Here is a 15,528-nt window from a genome sequence, read left to right on the forward strand (position 1 = left end):
TCCAAGTACTCGTTTTTTGTCGTAACAATAAACCGAGTAACTTTATTAATGCTACTACTCTAATACGATATTTAAACGAATATTTAAAATGACTGAAAATTTAGCAAAACAACAAAAAGGGTTAGTTATTTATCAAAATAACAGTACTCTCAAGAAAAATAATTTCGAACGAACACCCATATCGACCGGATCCTACTTATTACATTCTCCATTCTAATCTTTTTTGATTACAGAACAGAGCGAATGCCTCCATGATTGCTCCTCCTGAGTACGATGTGGCCCCCATAGCAGCTCCAGCCATGCCACACCCTGTCAGACCACGATGTCGATCCAGACGTCAGAATAATCCATCTGTCTTAAATCATCCCCAGAATCTACAGCCAAGAGGTATTTAGCTAGATCGAATAAGTAGTCTCTCACAAATTGAACGCTTGTGACTCCAGGGGACTTTACTCATGACAAATAGATCCAATGGATCGGCTCCAAACTTTCACTATATTTATCACGAATACTAAACCGGCAATGCCAATGGAGCGTAACCGCGACTAGTAGATCGAGTTTTAATTTTGTATGTTTATAATTTCTTAGATATAATTTCTTGTATATCTACATGTAACTTAGTAAGGAACAGAGTTAAGTTTGCACTTGTAAAAGACATCCCAGTCATTTGCATGCACGTTTCAAAATATTAAAGCCATAAGTGTCACAGCTTACTGACGAAAAATTCTTTTTTACACAGTGAGCCCTGCCTTCTATGACCCCCATCAAGCTCAACCGTCTTATTTCATGGGACCAAGTTGGTCAACATCTGACAGGTTGGTGAAGTCGACATCATCCTGTCATTATCAGCATCATTATCATAATCATTATCAGTATTATCGTCATTTTCATCGGAATCATCATCATCATCTTCGTCATAACTACCTCTATCATTAACGTTATTTGTATTGTTATCTTCGTCATGATCGTCAGCATCATCGTCTTTTGCATCATAATTATCGTCTTCATCCTTTTCATTATCACAGGTATCATCACCTTCACTGTCATCATCATCGTCATCATCTTCATCACCACTGTCCTTACCATTAACATCATTGTTATCGTCATCGTCTTTCCCACCATAATCGTCACTGATACCCCTGATCACATACTAGTTTAAAAAAATGTTATAATTTTCAGTTGTTTATCATTTCCTCGCGAGGAATCCGTATCATTCCTCTTGTGATTTTCCAGAACTCCTTAAGTCCTCTCCACTAATATTGCTTATATTATGGAAATGCCAGGAGCAACAAGGTTTTGTCCAGATCCATGCAACAACGTTTTCAAAGGCCAGTTTTATTTGACATCGATTTACCCGTGGATTTTGACAATCAGCTACAATCAAATCAATCTTACAAATGCGTCATTGATTTAATGGCGACCAGAAATTCTCTGATGTTCTGATAACATTTGTCTCACTTTTTTTCACACACAGAGTACAAAGCTGTGCTTCCATTTTCGGGGGGAAAGTACTATGCTCGAAATGATGCTACTAAGTGCTGTTAACTGTGAAATTACAAATTCAAGGATAAGGAAGAGCAGCTTTCTAGCCACTTTACTACAGTGTCAATGCTAAAATACAATATTTTCTTTATAGTTACGTACTAAGTTACTGAAACTAGTTTTTAAATGACTTATTCTATTTCTTTTTTCTTTTGTTCATCAGGTACAAGTCAGGCTGAAGCTTCGGAGCGTTGAATGATTAAATCACGAATTTTTGTTATGTGAACTTAAATGTGATTATTAATATAAAGTTGTAATTATTTTTGTGTTTTTTCAAATTATATTTTAAAGAGTCTCATTAAACATTTTCTTGTTTCCGGATCATGTGTCTATTTTACATCACTTAGTCTTTTTGGCGTGGTTCCCACTAGCGTTACTTTAATAACAACGATCGTAGTCGTAAACAGAATTTAGCAGGGAAAGCAGCTGCTGAAAACCTTAACCATATAACAACGTTTATCAGAGGCAACATGATGAACATAAGAAAACGATTGGCCTTTCTTAGGATAATGAGACAATCAGGGGCGTAGCCAGGATTTTTCAAAGGGGGGTCACCATCCGGGGATCGCCGACTATATATGGTTTATATCGCTGCTCTCCCTCGTGTATCAGCGGGCTTAGTCGTATTATCGCGGCATGAAGGCCCATATTAACTAAAGATAAGAGCCGTTGACGAAAATACTTTACAAAAAAACAAATTTAAAAAAAGTGGGCTTTTCAACAATGGCTTTTACGGCCAAGATATTGTCATGGCGTTTTTGCCACCTGAATATTGTAGGTTGTTTGCTCAAAAGAAGGCCTACCAAGGGTGGGTCACGGGCACCCCAGGACCCCGCCTAGCTACGCCTCTGACAATATCAATGATTTGCTTATAGCTAATAATGTTCAGCATTCCCCTTAGGACATCAATAAATAAACCACATAGATATGCTCTCTTTGTGACTATGATCAATATGGAACTTTTTAAAGTGGCCTTATATATATATAATCAGTATAAGAACGATATTTTCATAGTCTAGAAAAGCTTTTTTTATATCGAGAACATTACTTATCAGCACATTTTGGACAAAAATCATGCGTTAACCTCTTTTCAAACAGGTCAATTCAAAAACTAACAATCTTTCAAGGCCAAGAAAGCTATGAAAAAAATCAAATTCGAGAGTTGATGAGAACGACATTCTTCTACTCGAGAAATGCTTAAAGTAAAAAAAAAACTAAAAATGAATTTCAAAATACTATCTAAGACAAATATTTAATAGTCTACGAAGGCTAAATTTCTACTACACCTAAAGCATAACCAAAAATATCATGGCATTTCAAAGCCGGGAAATAAAAAACGCAACCATAGGTGAGTTTAGTACCTTCCTTAAAAGTAGCAAATCTAGGAAAAACTTTCTTTTACGGTTAACTCTTTTCTACGCTATTTACGGCTAACGGTTAAATTTTTGGCCGTTTTACGCCTATCGGTTAACCCCATTGAGAAAATCGGTTAACGCATGGTATTGTTCCAAAAATGGCCATTTTACCAACTTTTTTTTTTAGGCAATATAGGCTAGGAAGATATCTTTTACGATATTCTAGAACGAAAAAACACCTTTCTAGGCTATAAAAAGAAGAAGATCAAACAGTCGAAAAATTGACATTTTTCCAAACTGGTTAACCCATGGTTTTGGTCCAAAAATGGCCATTTTTCCAACTTTTTTTTTAGGCAATATAGGCCAGGAAAATGTCTTTTACGATATTCTTAAAGGAAAAAACGCCTTTCTAGGCTATAAAAAAAAAGAAGTTCAATAAGTCGAAAAATTGACATTTTTCAAAAGCGGTTAACCCATGGTTTTGGTCCAAAAATGGCCATTTTTCCACCTTTTTTTTTAGGCAATATAGGTCAGGAAAATGCCTTTTATGATATTCTAGAACGAAAAAACGCCTTTCTAAGCTAAAAAAACAAGAAGTTCAAAAAGTCGAAAAATTGACATTTTTCAAAAGGGGTTAACCCATGGTTTTGGTCCAAATATGGCAATTTCTTCAAGTTTTATTTTTTCGGCAATATAGCCCAGGAAAATGTCTTTTATGATATTGTAGAACGAAAAAACACCTTTCTAGGCTATAAAAAAGAGAAGTTCAAAAACTAGAAAAATTGACATTTTACCAAAGGGGTTAACCCATGGTTTTAGTTCCAAAATGGCCATTTTTCCAACTTTTTTTTTTTTTGGCAATATAGGCCAGGAAAATGTCTTTTATGATATTCTAGAACGAAAAAACGACTTTCTAGGCTATAAAAACAAGAAGTTCAATAAGTCGAAAATTTGACATTTTTCCATAGCGGTTAAATGATGGTTTTGGTCCAAAAATGGCTATTTTTCCACCTTTTTTTTTTGGCAATATAGGCCAGGAAAATGTCTTTCAAGATATACTAGAGCGAGAAAACGCCTTTTTAGGTTATAAAAACAATAAGTTTAAAAAGTCGAAAAATTGACATGTTTTCAAAGGGGTTAACCCCTGGTTTTGATACAAAAATGGCCATTTTTCCAACCTTTTTTTTTTGTTAGGCAATATAGGCCAGGAAAATATCTTTTATGATATTCTAGAACGAAAAAACGCATTTCTAGGCTATAAAAACAAGAAGTTCAAAAAATCGAAAAATTGACATTTTTCCAAACGGGTTAACCCATGGTTTTGGTCCAAAAATGGCCATTCTTCCAATTTTTTTTTTTTACGCAATATAGGCCAGGAAAATCTCTTTTATGATATTGTAGAACGAAAAAACGCCTTTCTAGGCTATAAAAACAAGAAGTTCAAAAAGTCGAAAAATTGACATTTTCCCAAAGGAATTAAAACCCATGGTTTTGGTCCAAAATGGCCATTTTTCCACCATTTTTTTTTAGGCAATATAGGCCAGGAAAATTTTTTATATGATATTCTAGAACGAAAAAACGCTTTTCTAGGCTATAAAAACAAGAAATTCAGAAAGTCGAAAAATTGACATTTTTCCAAAGGGGATAACCCATGATTTTGGTCCAAAAATGGCCATTTATCAAAGTTTTTTTTTTAGGCAAAATAGGCAAGGAAAATGTCTTTTATGATATTCTAGAACGAAAAAACGCCTTTCTAGGCTATAAAAGCAAGAAGTTCAAAAAGTCGAAAAATTGACTTTTTTCCAAAGGAGTGAACGCATGGTTTTGGTCAAAAAATGGCCATTTATCAAAGTTTTTTTTTTTAAGGCAAAATATGCAAGGAAAATGTCTTCTATGATATTCTAGAACGAAAAAACGCCCTTCTAGGCTATAAAAACAAGAAGTTCAAAAAGTCGAAAAATTGACATTTTTCCAAAGGGGTTAACCCATGGTTTTGGTCCTAAAATGGCCATTTTTTCCAGTTTTTTTTTTTTTAGGCAATGTAGGCCAGGAAAATGTCTTTTATGATATTCTAGAACGAAAAAACGCCTTTCTAGGCTATAAAAACAAAAAGTTCAAAAAGTCGAAAAGTTGACATTTTTCCAAAGTCTGGTTTTGGCCAAAAATGGCCGTTTTTCTAAGTTTTTTTTTTTAGGCAAAATAGGCAAGGAAAATGTCTTTTATGATATTCTAGAACGAAAAAACGCCTTTCTGGGCTACAAAAGCAAGCAGTTCAATAAGTCGAAAAATTGACATTTTTCCAAAGGGGTAAACCCATGGTTTTGGCCAAAAATGGCCACTTTTCCAACTTTTTTTTTCATTCAATATAGGCCAGAAAAATGTCTCTTATGATATTCTAGAACGACAAAACGCCTTTCTAGGCTATAATAACACGAAGTTCAAAAAGTCAAAAATTTGACATTTTTCCAAAGGGGTTAATCCATGTTTTTGGTCCAAAAATGGCCATTTTTAAAACCTTTTTTTTTTTAGGCAATATAGGCCAGGAAAATGTCTTTTATGATATTCTAGAAGGAGAAAACGCCTTTCTAAGCTATAAAAACAAGAAGTTCAAAAAATCAAAAAATTGACATTTTCCCAAAGGGGTTAACCCATGGTTTTGGTTCAAAAATGGCCGTTTTTCCTTTTTTTTTTTAGGCAATATAAGCCAGGAAAATGTCTTTTTTGATATTCTAGAACGAAAAAACGCCTTTCTAAGCTATAAAAACAAGAAGTTCAAAAAGTCGAAAAATTGACATTTTTCCATAGAGGTTAACACGGTTGGGGTCCAAAAATGGCCATTTTTCCAATTTTTTTTTTTTTAGGCAATATGGGCCAGGAAAATATCTTTTATTATATTCTGGAAGGAGAAAACGAAGTTCAGGGCTATAAAAACAAGAAGTTCAAAAAATCGAAAAATTGACATTTTTCCAAACGGGTTAACCCATGGTTTTGGTCCAAAAACGGCCACTTTTCCAACTTTTTTTGTTTAGGCAATATGGGCGAGGAAAATCCCTTTTATGATATTCTAGAACGAAAAAACGCCTTTCTAGGCTATAAAAACAGAAGTTCAAAAAGTCGAAAAATTGGCATTTTTCCAAAGGGGTTAACCCATGGTTTTGGTCCAAAAATGGCTACTTTTCCAACGTTTTTTTTTTCATTCAATATAGGTCAGGAAAATGTCTTTTATGATATTCTAGAACGACAAAACGCCTAGCGAAGCTAAAACAACAAGAAGTTCAAAAAGTCGAAAAATTGACATTTTTCCAAAGGGGTTAACCCATGGTTTTGGTCCAAAAATGGCTATTTTTCCAACTTTTTTTTTTTAGGAAATATAGGCCAGGAAAATGTCTTTTATGATATTCTAGAATGAAAAAAGGCCTTTCTAGGCTATAAAAACAAGAACTTCAAAAAGTCCAAAAATTGACATTTTTTAAAAAAGGGGTTAACCCATGGTTTTGGTCCAAAAATGGCCGTTTTTCCAACTTTTTTTTTCATTCAATATAGGTCAGGAAAATGTCTTTTATGATATTGTAGAACGAAGAAACGCCTTTCTAGGCTATAAAAACAAGAAGTTCAAAAAGTCGAAAAATTGACATTTTTCCAAAGGGGTTAATCGATGGTTTTGGTCCAAAAATAGCCATTTTTCAAGTCTTTTTTTTTAGGCAATATAGGCCAGGAAAATGTCTTTCATTATATACTAGAACGAAAAAACGCCTTTCTACGCTATAAAAACAAGAAGTTCAAAAAGTCGAAAAATTGACATTTTTCCAAAGGAGTAAACCCATGGTTTTGGGCCAAAAATGGCCGTTTTTAAAACTTTTTTTTTCATTCAATTTAAGCCAGGAAAATGTCTTTTATGATATTCTAGAACGAAAAAACGCCTCGCGAGGCTATAAAAAGAAGAAGTTCAAAAAGTCGAAAAATTGACATTTTTCCAAAGGGGTTAACCCATGGTTTTGGTCCAAAAATGGCCATTTTTCCAACTTTTTTTTTTAGGAAATATAGGCCAGGAAAATGTCTTTTATGATATTGTAGAACGACAAAACACCTTTCTAGGCTATAAAAACACGAAGTTCAAAAAGTGGAAAAATTGACATTTTTCGAGAGGGGTTAACCCATGGTTTGGTTCCAAAAATGGTCATTTTTTAAACATTTTTTTTTTTTAGGCTGTATAGGCCAGGAAAATATCTTTTATGATATTCTAGAAGGAGAAAACGCCTTTCTAGGCTATGAAAACAAGAAGTTCAAAAAGTCGAAAAATTGACATTTTTCCAAAGGGGTAAACCCATGGTTTTGGTCCAAAAATAACCGTTTTTCCAACTTTTTTTTTCATTTAATATAGACCAGGAAAATGTCTTTTATGATATTCTAGAACGAAAACACGCCTTTCTAGGCTTTAAAAACAAGACGTTCAAAAAGTCGAAAAATTGACATTTTCCCAAAGGGTGAACCCATGGTTTTGGTCCAAAAATGTCCATTTTTTTAACTTTTTTTTTTAGGCAATATAGGCCAGGAAAATGTCTTTTATGATATTCTAGAATGTAAAAACGCCTTTGTAGGCTAAAAAAACAAGAAGTTCAAAAAGTCGAAAAATTGACATTTTCCCAAAGGGGTTAACCCATGGTTTTGGTCCAAAAATGTCCATTTTTTTAACTTTTTTTTTTAGGCAATATAGGCCAGGAAAATGTCTTTTATGATATTCTAGAATGTAAAAACGCCTTTGTAGGCTAAAAAAACAAGAAGTTCAAAAAGTCGAAAAATTGACATTTTCCCAAAGGGGTTAACCCATGGTTTTGGTCCAAAAATGACCATTTTCTTAACTTTTTTTTTAGGCAATATAGGCCAGGAAAATGTCTTTTATGATATTCTAGAATGAAAAAACGCCTTTGTGGGCTAAAAAAACAACAAGTTCAATAAGTCGAAAAATTGACATGTTTCCAAACGGGTTAACCCATGGTTTTGGTCCAAAAATGGCCATTTTTCCACCTTTTTTTTTAGGCAAAATAGGCAAGGAAAATGTCTTTTATGATATTGTAGAACGAAAAAACGCCTTTCTAGGCTATAAAAACAAGAAGTTCAATAAGTCGAAAACTTGACATTTTTCCAAAGGGGTTAACCCATGGTTTTGGTCCTAAAATGGCCATTTTTCTAACTTTTTTTGTTTCGGAAATATAGGCCATGAAAATGTCTTTTATGATATTCTAGAACGAAAAAACGCCTTTCTAGGCTATAAAATCAAGAAGTTCAAAAAGTCGAAAAATTGACATTTTTCCAAGGGGATTAACCCATGGTTTTGGTCCAAAAATGGCCATTTTTCCAACTTTTTTTGTTTCGGAAATATAGGCCATGAAAATGTCTTTTATGATATTCTAGAACGAAAAAACGCCTTTCTAGGCTATAAAAACAAGAAGTTCAATAAGTCCAAAAATTGACATTTTTCCAAACCCATGGTTTTGGTCCAAAAATGGCCATTTTTTCAACTTTCTTTTTTTAGGCAATATAAGCCAGGAAAATGTCTTTTATGATATTCTAGAACGAAAAGACGCCTTTCTAGGCTATAAAAACAAGAAGTTCAAAAAGTCGAAAAAATGACATTTTTCCAAAGGGGTTTCCATGGTTTTGGTCCAAAAATGGTCGTTTTTCCAACTTTTTTTTTCATTCAATATATGCCAGGAAAATGTCTTTTATGATATTCTAGAAGGAAAAAACGCTTTTCTATGCTATAAAAACAAGAAGTTCAAAAAGTCGAAAAATTGACATTTTTCCAAAGGGGTTAACCCATGGTTTTTGTTCAAAAATGGGCATTTTTCTAACTTTTTTTTTTCAATATAGGCCGGGAAAATGTCTTTTATGATATTCTAGAACGAGAAAACGCCTTTCTAGGCTATAAAAACAAGAAGTTGAAAAAGTCGAAAAATTGACATTTTTCCAAAGGGGTTAACCCATGGTTTTGGTCCAAAAATGGCCATTTTTCCACCTTTTTTTTTATGCAATATAGGCCAGGAAAATGTCTTTTATGATATTCTAGAACGAAAAAACGCCTTTCTAGGCTATAAAAACAAGAAGGTCAAAAAGTAGAAAGAATGACATTTTTCCAAAGGGGTTTCCATTTGTTTTGGTCCAAAAATGGCCATTTTTCCAACGTTTTTTTTTTATGCAGTTTAGGCGAGGAAAATGTCTTTTATGATATTCTAGAACGAAAAGACGCCTTTCTAGGCTATAAAAACAAGAAGTTCAAAAAGTCGAAAAAATGACATTTTTCCAAAGGGGTTTCCATGGTTTTGGTCCAAAAATGGTCGTTTTTCCAACTTTTTTTTTCATTCAATATATGCCAGGAAAATGTCTTTTATGATATTCTAGAAGGAAAAAACGCTTTTCTGTGCTATAAAAACAAGAAGTTCAAAAAGTCGAAAAATTGACATTTTTCCAAAGGGGTTAACCCATGGTTTTTGTTCAAAAATGGGCATTTTTCTAACTTTTTTTTTTCAATATAGGCCGGGAAAATGTCTTTTATGATATTCTAGAACGAGAAAACGCCTTTCTAGGCTATAAAAACAAGAAGTTGAAAAAGTCGAAAAATTGACATTTTTCCAAAGGGGTTAACCCATGGTTTTGGTCCAAAAATGGCCATTTTTCCACCTTTTTTTTAATGCAATATAGGCCAGGAAAATGTCTTTTATGATATTCTAGAACGAAAAAACGCCTTTCTAGGCTATAAAAACAAGAAGGTCAAAAAGTAGAAAGAATGACATTTTTCCAAAGGGGTTTCCATTTGTTTTGGTCCAAAAATGGCCATTTTTCCAACGTTTTTTTTTTATGCAGTTTAGGCGAGGAAAATGTCTTTTATGATATTCTAGAACGAAAAGACGCCTTTCTAGGCTATAAAAACAAGAAGTTCAAAAAGTCGAAAAAATTTTTTTCAAGGGGGTTAATCCATGGTTTTGGTGCAAAAATAGCCATTTTTCCAACTTTTTTTTTTAGGCAATATAGGCCAGAAAAATGTCTTTTATGATATTCTAGAACGAAAAAACGCCTTTCTAGGCTATAAAAACAACAAGTTTTAAAAGTCGAAAAATTGACATTTTTCCAAAGGGGTTAACCCATGGTTTTGGTCTAAAAATGGCCATTTTCCTACTTTTTTTTTTAGACAATGTAGGCCAGGAAAATGTCTTTTATGATATTCTAGAACGAAAGAACGCCTTTCTAGGCTATAAAAAGAAGAAGTTTAAAAAGTCGAAAAATTGACATTTTTTGTAAAGGGGTTAACCCATCGTTTTGGTCCAAAAATGGCCATTTTTCCAAATTTTTTTTGGGCAATATAGGCCAGGAAAATGTTTTTTATGATATTCTAGAACGAAAAAACGCCTTTCTAGGCTATAAAAACAAGAAGCTCAATAAGGCAAAAAATTTATATTTTTGCAAAGGGGTTAAGGGGCTGGTCAAAAAGTGTAGAGGTGGGGGGGGCGGGGGTGGGCCGGAGCATTTGGAAATGTGGTCGATAAAAGCACGTGACCCACCCCCTACCCTCGACACAAAAATGACTGACCGACCCCCAAAGGAAGGTTGGAAATTGCATGACCCACCTCCCAGTTAAAAGATAAAAGTTTGGTTTCCTCTTAATAATCCAATAAAACCTTGTTCTTCCCTTTGAAAAAATGTCAATTTTTCCACTGTTTGAACTTCGTGTTTTTATAGCCTAGAAAGGCGTTTATTCGTTTTAGAATATCGTAAAAGAAATTTTGTTGGCCTATATTGGCTAAAAAAAGAAAACGATGAAAAAATCGAAGATTTTATCAAGGGTATTTTTTGAGAAATTAAGTCAGAATAGACCATTTCTCGATATTCTGGATAGAAAAGAATGCTCTTTAGATTAAAAAAGTGAAGTTTAAGAAAAGTCCAAAAAATTGAAATATTTTTAAAGCGGTTAGTCCTTGGTTTTTGTCAAAAAATAGAATATTTTATCAAGGGTATATTTTGAGCAAATTAAGTCAGAAAAGATCGTGTTTTGATATTCTGGATAGAAAAGAATGCTTTTTAGACTAAAAAATTGGAAGTTTTAAAAAAGTTAAAAAAATCATAATTTTTCAAAGGGGTTAATCCATGGTGTTTGTCAAAAAATTGAATATTTTTTCAAAGGTATTTTTTTTGCTCAAATTAAATCAGTAAAAATCGTTTTTTATTTCCTGGATAGAAAAGAATGCTTTTGAGTCTAAAAAATGTGAAGTTTTTAAAAAGTCTTAAAAAATCAAAAGTTTTCAAAGGGGTTAGTCAATGTGTTTTTTTTTTAAAAAAATGGAAAATTTTGTCATGGGTATATTTTTGGGCAAATTAACTCAGAAAAGACCTTTATTTTAAATTCAGGATAGAAAAGAATGCTTTTAGGACGAAAATAGTAAAGCTTTAAAAAAGACCAAAGAATTGAAATTTTTCAAAGGGGTTAGTCTATGGTTTTTGTCAAAAAATCGAATATTTTATGAAGAGTGTTTATTTCATAATTTAGACCAGAAAAGATCGTTTTTTGATATTCTGGATAGGAAAGAATGGTTTTGAGACCAAAAAATTGAAGTTCTAAAAATGACCAAGAAATCATAATTTTTTAAAGGGGTTAGTCTATGGTTTTTGTCAAAAAAATCGAATATTTTACCAAGGTTATTTTTCAGCAAATTAAGTAGGGAAAGGCCGTTTTTAGATATTCTGGATAGAAAAGAATTCTTTTTAGACCAAAAGGTAAAGTTTTAAACAGGTCAAAAAAATTAAAATTTTTCCAAGGGGTTAGTCCATGGTTTTTTAAAAAAATCGAACATTTTATCAGGGATGTTTATTTCGTAAATTAGACCCGGAAAGATCGTTTTTGTGATGTTCTGGACAGAAAAGAATGATTTTTAGACCAAAAAACTGAAGTTTTAAAATCGTCTAAAAATGGTAATTTTTTAAAGGGGTTGTTAGTCCATGGTTTTTGTCAAAAAAAATCGAAAATATTGTCATGGGTATATTTTAGGCGAATTAAGTCAGAAAAGACCGTTTTTTGATATTCTGGATAGAAAAAAATGCTTTTTAGACTAAAAAAGTTAAGTTTTAAAAAAGTCCAAAAAATCGAAATTTTTCAAAGGGGTTAGTCCATGGTTTTTGTCAAGGAATCGAATGTTTTATGAAGGGTGTTTATTTCGCAAGTTAGACCAGAAGCGATCGTTTTTTGATATTCTGGACAGTAAAGAATGCTTTTTAGACCCAAAAAGTGAAATTTTAAAAAAGTTCAAAAAATCCTAATTTTTCAAAGGGGTTAGTCCATGGTGTTTGTCAAAAAATTGAATATTTTATTAAGGGTATTTTTTTTGGCCAAACTAAGTTAGAAAAGACCGTTTTTTGATATTGTGGATAGAAAAGAATGCTTTTGAGACCAAAAAGGTGAATTTTAACAAGTCCAAAAATGAAATTTTTTTAAAAAAGGTTAGTCCATGGTTTTTGTCACCGTTGTTAGATATTCTGGATGAAAAATGCTTTTTAGACCAAAAAAGTGAAGGTTTAAAAAAGTCTAAAAATGGAAATTTTTTATAGGGGTAATTCCAGGGTTTTTGTCAAAATATCGAAAAGTTTGAAGAAGTCTTTTAAGACCAAAATGGTAAAGTTTTAAAAAAGTCCAGGAAATAGAAATTTTTCAAAGGGGCTAGTCCATGGTTTTTGTTAAAAAATGGAATATTTTAGCAAGGGCATTTTTTGGGTAAATTAAGTCAGAAATGACCGGTTTTTGATATATTCTGGATAGAAAAGAATGCTTTTTAGACCAAAATTGTAAAGTTTTAAAAACGTCCAAAAAATTGAAATTTTTCAAAGGGGTTAGTCCATGGTTTTTGTCAAAAAATCGAATATTTTATCAAGGGTGCTTATTTGACAAATTACACCAGGAAAGATCGTTTTTTTGATGTTCTGGACAGAAAAGAATGATTTTTAGACCAAAAAAACTAAAGTTTTAAAAAACTCTAAAGATGGAATTATTTCAAAGGGGTTAGTCCATGGTTTTTGTCAAGAAATCGAATATTTTGTCATGGGTATATTTTGGGCGAATTAAGTCACAAAAGACCGTTTTTTGTCATTCTGGATAGAAAAGAATGCTTTTGAGACTAAAAAAGTGAAGTTTTAAAAAAGTCCAAAAAAATCAAAATTTTTCAAAGGGGTTAGTCCATGGTTTTTTTTCAAAAAATCGAAAATTTTGTCATGGGTATAGTTTTTGGGCAAATCATGTCAGAAAAGACCGTTTTTTTGATATTCTTGATAAAAAAGAATGCTTTTTAGACCAAAAAAGTAAAGTTTTAAAACAGTCCCAAAAATTGAAAGTTTTTCAAAGGGGATAGTCCATGGTGTCTGTCAAGGAATCAAATATTTTATCAAGGGTGTTTATTTGGCAATTAGACCAGGAAAGATCGTTTTTTGATGTTTTGGACAGAAAAGAATGAGTTTTAGACCAAAAACTGAAGTTTTAAAAAAACGTCCAAAAAATTGAAATTTTTCAAAGGGGTTAGTCCATGGTTTTTGTCAATATTCGAATATTTTATCAAGGGTGCTTATTTGCCAAATTACATCAGGAAAGATCGTTTTTTGATGTTCTGGACAGAAAAGAATGATTTTTAGACCAAAAAAACTAAAGTTTTAAAAAACTCTAAAGATGGAATTATTTCAAAGGGGTTAGTCCATGGTTTTTGTCAAGAAATCGAAAATTTTGTCATGGGTATATTTTGGGCGAAGTAAGTCACAAAAGACCGTTTTTTGATATTCTGGGTAGAAAAAAATGCTTTTGAGACTAAAAAAGTGAAGTTTTAAAAAAGTCCAAAAAATCGAAATTTTTCAAAGGAGTTATGGTCCATGGTTTTTGTCAAAAAATCGAAAATTTTGTCATGGGTATAGTTTTTGGGCAAATCATGTCAGAAAAGACCGTTTTTTTGATATTCTTGATGGAAAAGAATGCTTTTTAGACCAAAATAGTAAAGTTTTAAAACAGTCCCAAAAATTGAAATTTTTTCAAAGGGGTTAGACCATGGTGTCTGTCAAGAAATCGAATATTTTTTCAAGGGTGTTTATTTGGCGATTAGACCAGGAAAAATCGTTTTTTGATGTTTTGGACAGAAAAGAATGACTTTTAGACCAAAAAACTGAAGTTTTAAAAAAGTTAAAAAAAATCATAATTTTTCAAAAGTCCGTGGCGTTTGTTAAAAAATGGAATATTTTAGCCAGGGTATTTTTTGGGCAAATTAAGTCACAAAAGACCGTTTTTTGATATTCTGGATAGAAAAGAATGCTTTTGAGACTAAAAAAGTGAAGTTTTAAAAAAGTCCAAAAAATCGAAATTTTTCAAAGGGGTTAGTCCATGGTTTTTGTCAAAAAATCGAAAATTTTGTCATGGGTTTATTTTTGGACAAATCATGTCAGAAAAGACCGTTTTTTTCATACTTTGGATAGAAAAGAATGCTTTTTAGAGCAAAATAGTAAAGTTTTAAAAAAATGTCCAAAGAATTGAAATTTTTTAAAGGGTTAGTCCATGGTTTTTGTTAAAATATCGATATTTTATCAAGGGTGTTTATTTTGCAAATTAAACCAGGAAAGATCGTTTTTTGATGTTCTGGATAGAAAAGAATGCTTTTGAGACCAAGAAAAGTGAAGTTTTAAAAAGCCCAAAAATGGAAATTTTTATACAGGGGTTAGTCCATGGTTTTTGTCAAAAAATCGAATATTATATCAAGGGTATTTTTTGGGGCAAACTAAGTCAGAAAAGACCGTTTTTTGATATTGTGGATAGAAAACAATTCTTTTGATACCAAAAAATTGAATTTTAAAAAGTCAAAAAATGAATTTTTTAAAAAAGGTTAGTCCATGGTTTTTGTCAAAAAATCCAATATTTTATCAAGGGTATATTTTGGGTAAATTAAATCAGAAAAGACCGTTTTTTGATATTCTGGATAAAAAAAGAATGCGTTTTAGACCAAAATAGTAAAGTTTTAAAACAGTCTCAAAAATTGAAATTTTTCAAATGGGTTAGTCCATGGTTTCTGTCAAGAAATCGAATATTTTCTCAAGGGTGTTTATTTGGCAATTAGACCAGGAAAGATCGTTTTTTGATGTTTTGGACAGAAAAGAATGATTTTTAGACCAAAAAACTGAAGTTTTAAAAAAGTCTTAAAATGAAAATTTTTCAAAGGGGTCAGTCCATGGTTTTGGCAAAAAATCGAAAATTTCGTCATCGGTATATTTTGGGTAAATCACGTCAGGAAAGACCGTTTTTTCAGATTTTGGATAGAGAATAATGCTTTTTAGACAAGAAAAGTTAAGTTTTAAAAAAGTGTAAAAAATGGAATTTTTTAAAAGGGTTAGTCCATGGTTTTTGTCCAAAAATTAAATATTTTATCAAGGATGTTTATTTTGCAAAATATACCAGAAGAGATCGTTTTTTGATTTTCTAGACAGTAAAGAATAATTTTGAGACCAAAAAAGTGAAGTTTTAAAAAAGTCAAAAAAATCATAATTTTTCAAAGGGGTTAGTCCATGGATTTTGTCAAAAAGGGAATATTGTATCAAGGGTATTTTTAGCGCAAATTAAGTCAGA

The 15,528-nt window shown here is 32.0% G+C and overlaps 1 long non-coding RNA gene across 1 annotated transcript; it reads left to right on the top strand.

Moving 5' to 3' along the window:
- The first annotated feature begins 263 nt into the window (after positions 1–263).
- LOC140937323 (uncharacterized) lies at positions 264–1,857 on the top strand. Its single transcript, XR_012165458.1, has 3 exons — positions 264–387; positions 740–815; positions 1,706–1,857. It is a non-coding gene; the product is annotated as an uncharacterized lncRNA (long non-coding RNA).
- Positions 1,858–15,528: the final 13,671 nt, after the last annotated feature.

This window comes from Porites lutea, chromosome 5 (assembly GCF_958299795.1).
Source record: "Porites lutea chromosome 5, jaPorLute2.1, whole genome shotgun sequence".
Classification (NCBI taxonomy): Eukaryota; Metazoa; Cnidaria; class Anthozoa; order Scleractinia; family Poritidae; genus Porites; species Porites lutea.